This window comes from Xiphias gladius, chromosome 18, assembly GCF_016859285.1.
Source record: "Xiphias gladius isolate SHS-SW01 ecotype Sanya breed wild chromosome 18, ASM1685928v1, whole genome shotgun sequence".
NCBI classification, from domain to species: Eukaryota; Metazoa; Chordata; class Actinopteri; order Istiophoriformes; family Xiphiidae; genus Xiphias; species Xiphias gladius.
In genome coordinates, this window is record NC_053417.1 from 20,777,117 (window position 1) to 20,783,116 (window position 6,000).

Consider the following 6,000-nt stretch of genomic DNA (forward strand, 5'->3'; position numbering starts at 1 on the left):
AGCATTTCCAGCTGGACCGCCTCAACTCACCAGCTATAATGTCTCAGCAACGACCCTCCAGAGGTTGAAGATCCTTGGCATGGAAAAGGGCATGGCTGCTTAGTCAAAGAGGACTACTGGGGGAGAAAAAGAAGTGATTATCAAATTAAGGATGTCACCATCCACGCATTCATTTCTAATCAATCGATCAAGAAGCTGATGGAAGCTGGAATCTACTCTTGTTTAAAAATTTCGAGAGATGGCACTGAAATTAATGAGGTGTTTTATCATTTCCTGGCTTCAGCTGGTCTACCTCTGGAGTTAATAAAACTGTCAATATTAAAATTCCCTTTCACAGTGGATGGAATTTATTTCACTGTTTAGTGCTTGGTTATTTTCAGTGTGTTATGTCTCCTGCTTTTTACACAGCAGCATAAGAATGCAGGCCAGATATGGAGATGTCTGTGAAGCAGTCATTGTGTCAGTGTAATAATGGTGCATTTGAGTTATGTGTCTGGGGAACACAGGATGGCGGCCTCCCCATTACCTACACTCCCCACCATCTGTGCCACATCTCACTCTGGGTAATTCTGCAGTGCCCTTCTGTCTCATTCGCTGTCTCTCTGTTTGTCTCCTCCTGTCTTTTGTTTCCTGTCTGTCTCCCATGCTCACACACATGTTGATTCATTTTGTGGGATGGATTCAGCCAGCATTTAAACTATTTATAGAACCTGGCTGGAATGATTTTAATCTGCCTGTGGCTAAACAAACCATTCAGAACCTTTCTAGATTATTCTTCAATAAGGTAAAATTTGATCCACATCCATCACTAGGTTCAAGCTGCACTGTCTGTGTGTGTGTGTGTGTGTGTGTGTGTGTGTGTGTGTGTGTGTGTGTGTGTGTGTGTGTGTGTGTGTGTGTGTGTGTGTGTGGAGAAAAGCTTTGAAGGAGATTTTTTTCAGACTAGACCTACATTGTTGTTAAATGGGTTCTGGTGTTTGCTCAAAATACATAATGGAAAGACTCACCACTGATGGATGTTACTATCGAAAATGAATATGAATGCGTTAAATCAGCAATAATTCTTTTTCCAGTCATTATTAATTCTAGATTTGCTCTGGCAAAGAGATTTGTTTTTTGGATTGATGCCCAAGTACTGTGTCATGAAGCATTCATTATTCAAAAATGCAGCTGAAACTAGGGCGCTCCTGTTGGAAACTGTGTGAGAGAAATAATGCTGAAAGCATTTAGAAAGCCCTTTCATGTCCCGTTTATGTTAAAGGGCCCTTTTCTGACTACCACTGGAGTGCAAAAACGGGTATTTTAGCAGCTAATTTAATTGCCATGGATGTCAGAGTATATTTCGAGGCTGTCCCATTCAAAAGCCATAGAAAAAGGGAAACTCAGCAGCGTTTATGTCAAAGATTTCATTGGCAAGAAAATCAGTGATTCGCCTCTTACAGAAACAGATGCTATATATAAATTATGTAGCCTACTAACGTCATTAGAAAATAATTTCCTGAATGGCAAAATGCAGAAAAAAGCATTTGTGTGATGTGGTGCATAAGAAGAGAGCTCTTCTGAGATGTTTTATAATCGTGGATGTGTTTAAACCAGTGCAAACCCCTGCTAAGTTCCAGTAAATCAATTTTTATTAACTTTTTGCAATTAATGCTCCTCTGCCCATGTCCTGTGAGAAGTCTTTGGTGTTTGTTGATCCTAACATGTTCTGCATTTCTGATCGTGTTTCAAAGGTGGTGACTGAATTCATGATTCTCATCTTGACTGATGTCGTATAATTGGGCTGGGTATCTGTTGTTAGTGTCTGATGAAAGATCTCCTCTCATCCACAGCTGGTCTCCTACCTTTGATGGCACTTGTTTTAATCTTAGTGGTGCATTCCCAAAAACTCATTTTAAAGCTGAGAATTACTGATGAGGTAACACAAAGTTGGGAAAAGTAGTTCCTTTAAAAGACGTTTTTTGATTCACAGTGCTATCATTTTTGTGAAGTAAACCTTTAAATGCCTAATGATTCTTTGATTGAGGTGAGATAGTCCAAACACAGTCCACGCCATAATATTTTTGTAAAAGTACAGGAGGAATTCTTTGCTGTTGCTAAGAGTTGAATGATGATTTGTGTGGGCAGGTAATTGGAAAGGTCAAGTAAGTCTAATATCCTCTGACAGCTGAAGATGCAGTTTCTTCATTAAGACAGCTAGTGTCAGCATTATTCTGGAGACATGATGGTGACTAATAATTAAAGAGAGACCCAAGAAAAAAATGTCACTGGGATAGACAGGTCCTGTGATGACCTTTTCTCATCCAGGTACCAAAAAGAGTTTAATCAGAAAAGTAGAAAATGTAATGCTTAATGAGGAAGGGAGCATGCCTGTCCATCACGCCTGTCCATCACGGGTGAAATACAATCAACCTTCTTCTGTCTTACAGGCAATCTGCATACCTACAGTCATATGAGTTGACCAAGACAAGTAAAAGTAACATTGCCAGGTTTCAGATCTCCGAATTGCTCCTCAGATATCCATTTTTTTCAGTGATTCAAATAGGACTGCATTTGTGCTCATTGGCGGCTGTTTCCCCAGATGGAGCCAATCAGAGTTTTGTAGGTGAGACTAAGAATGTGGAAATCATCTGCCTGTTCTAGAGCCAGGAAAATAGCAACAGAAAACTTGCCACAAAAATGGCAGCAACCAGGAATTGTTTTAATTAAATTTACAAAGGTAACAACCAGTAACAATTGGTATATTGAAAAATATACCAATTGTATTGTGAAAAACATTAACTGCTCTTAGCAACTGCTACTGTAGCTTCTGTGTCGACTAAAACTGACATCGAAGGGACGAATACTCACTACTGATTGGTCAAAGAAAATAAAATCAAAATAACCTCCATCCCAAACAGAAATTGGCTATTATGAACACAATGTCAGCCTGAACATTAAAATTTTAAAAGGTTAAAAGTTTACGGGGAAGTTAGTGTTTCTCCTCGAACACATAGTTATATCTTTGAGGTCAAACAAATGTGCGTAATGCATTTCCTTCCCCAGCTGATTTTTTTGGACTATTTAAATTGTGCGCTTTTTTTTTTTTTTTTTTACATTCATTTGCATGTTTTTATGTTTCATAACACATATGAGCATTTGTGCCCCCATTGGTTGCTTGAAGGTACGCCAGCAGATTTCTTTTTTAATTTGGGAAGGTAAAAGTAGTTGATTATGTTAGGTTATGGTTTAAAGTAACCAACATTGACTGCTGTTGGAGACAGAAAGCAAACCCCTGTCTCCAGTGTCAAAGTTAGGCAGTTTTTACAACGATCCATTAACCCTTATTTCCTCTCTAAGGCATTTAAAAATGTCACACTGCTTACTGCATTTCTTCCAAGCATTTACTGTGCATGGCTCTTTCTAGTCCATTTGAACAAACAACCAATTCTTTTGTTTCTGTGGCAAGATCAGTCTCTCAACACAGTTATGTTTTTGAAAGATGAGATGGCAAAAAAGTGTGTTTTCCATGTCAAACATCTCATGGGTTTTTTGTATTTAAGCCTTTTTAATGGAAATATCATTTAACTATAAACCCAGAAAATTGTCAGGACCATAATTTGAAGCCAAGCCTTTTAATGTTTCTTTGTTTTTTTCCAGACTTTCTTGCTTTATGTAAGATTTTATTAAACATACTTGTAATGAAACAGAGTTGAGTGATGTAGTCAAAGAGTGATTTAACAGATGAAATCCCTATTTATTCAAAATCATGTAGGAACTCTTTTCCTCATTTCAGACATTCAAACCTCATCAGAATTACCTCTTTAGATGACTGGGAGCATTAAATGAGTGTGGGCATGTTATGACAACCCATTATGTTTTCATTGGCTTTTCTTAAAGCCATAAAAAGAATAATTAGTTAAATGAACAAGGATGTTGGAACAAAGAACTGTATGGAAAGGTTTTGAAAGTACTTTTTTAAAAATTCATGCATTTGGTTCAGTGAGCGAGCATCTCTGCATCTGGAAGAGGTTTGTTTAGGCATTTGTTGCATCTGACGTTGCTAGCCACAGTTGTCATCTTCTGGTTAAATGATGCGTGAAAGTGAATATCCATCTTCTGTGATCAAAAGCGTTATGTGATGGCAGTACGATACATGCATTATAAACAACCTGGCTGCTTGTGGAAGTGAAAATACCACTCTGGGCTCTGTACCTCAGAGAAAGAAACACACTCTTTCGGGCTTTTTATTTTGAATGCACTGTTAGCCAAGCCCCCCAACATTTCTTTAAAAAGAAATCTAATGAAACTGGCTGTTTTGCAACCCCAGGTCTCACTTTAAAGACCCACACAAAGTAAAGTAAAGTAAATTAAGCTGGGAAATGGAAAGTGAAAAATCTGTGAAACTGCCACGGTTCTCGGAAAAGGGACCCAAGGGCATGACTCAGGAGGCAGATGTAAAAGTAAAGAGTCTTTACTTAGGAAAAAAAACAAACAAAAAAAAACAAACAAGGATACAAAAATCCAAACAGGCAAACACATTACAAAGGATCAAGTTGAAGCAAAATCCAGAAAAACACTGGCAAGGTCAAAAACACAATGAGGATCAAAACAGGCAGGTAAAGAACAGAGCACTAGAAAGCTAAGGTACATAGCACAAAGACAGTCTGGCAGGGAGCAATTGGAAAAAGACCGGTAAATATACTGGGGAGCTAATGAGGGAATGGGAACAGGTTAGCAGGCGAGTGGGGAGAGGAATAGGTTGGGTGATTCTACTGGTGAGAAAGGCAGGCAGGTGGGAGTGGCAGGGTCTGAAATGACAGCAGAATTAGAACATGTATGGACCAACAACTGGATTGAGCATTTGTTTACATTAGCAGTTTGATCCAAGAATAAATTGCCTGCTGCGCAAGGCTAGGGGAGCATTATGTGAGAGAACAAGCTTATTTGTAAAAACACAAGTGGATAAGTGAGGGTAAGGTGGAGGAGGGGTTGCAGCATTAAAGTGCACAGCAAGAAATCACTCAGCCTATGTGTAAAAGTCTCCAGGCAGCCGACTCAGCTGACTGGGGAGAAATACCACCACCATTAAAGCCCTCTCAACACCTGTGTGGATTTCTTAAATTGAAACTGTCCAACTCTGGAGAGTGAAAGAGCAGGAAAGGAAGGAGTAAAGTTGTACGGACAGATGCTGAGTAAAAGGTGGGAAGAAGAGGACAGAGATGGACATGGCAGCCAACAAGAAGTGAGAGCAAAACAGAGAAATGTCCAGCCCTGCTTCCTGTGATTACTGTGCTGTTATTTAAATGTCAGTGTCTGTCTGTCTGCGCGTCAGTCTTTAAAGGGGTAAACTCATGTGGACATTAGGGAATGTGTTAATATCACCTTTATTTCCATTCATTAAACTCGGAGAAAAAACACTGGACTCCAAATGTTTAATCACTTTTTCATTAATCCGTACATTCAAGTACAACCTTACAGTGTCAAGCATCTATGTATGTGTGTGTGTGTGTGTATGTGTGTGTGTGTGTGTGTGTGTGTGTGAGAGAGAGAGAGAGAGAGAGAGAGCACACTTCTCTCAGTCCCTCTGTTGATGCACACAGAACAAGGTTAATTACTTTTCTGACCTTCTCCAGAAGCTTAAAGAAATATTCCAATCATAGCTTGAATAGATAGTGCAACCAGAGATGCTGAGTCAATGGCCAAACAAAAATGAAACATTGCTGAATCTTTTAAGTGTAACCTTATTTACCTTCACCATTACTTATCAAACATTTCAATAAAACTGCCTGCATCGCAGATTTAATGTCACAGAGGAAAATGGATTGCTTTTTTTCCCCACCTGCAATTGCTTGCCTACTTTGATAAAATACGTATGCAAAGCATCCCAATTTTTTACACATTACATTTATGAAAATGCCTTAATGGATTCTTTTGGACATCAAGCATCAGTCTGCAGGATGTAATCAATTAAACAATGTATTGCACAGACTATATTCTGTGTTTCTGGTTTACCATGAA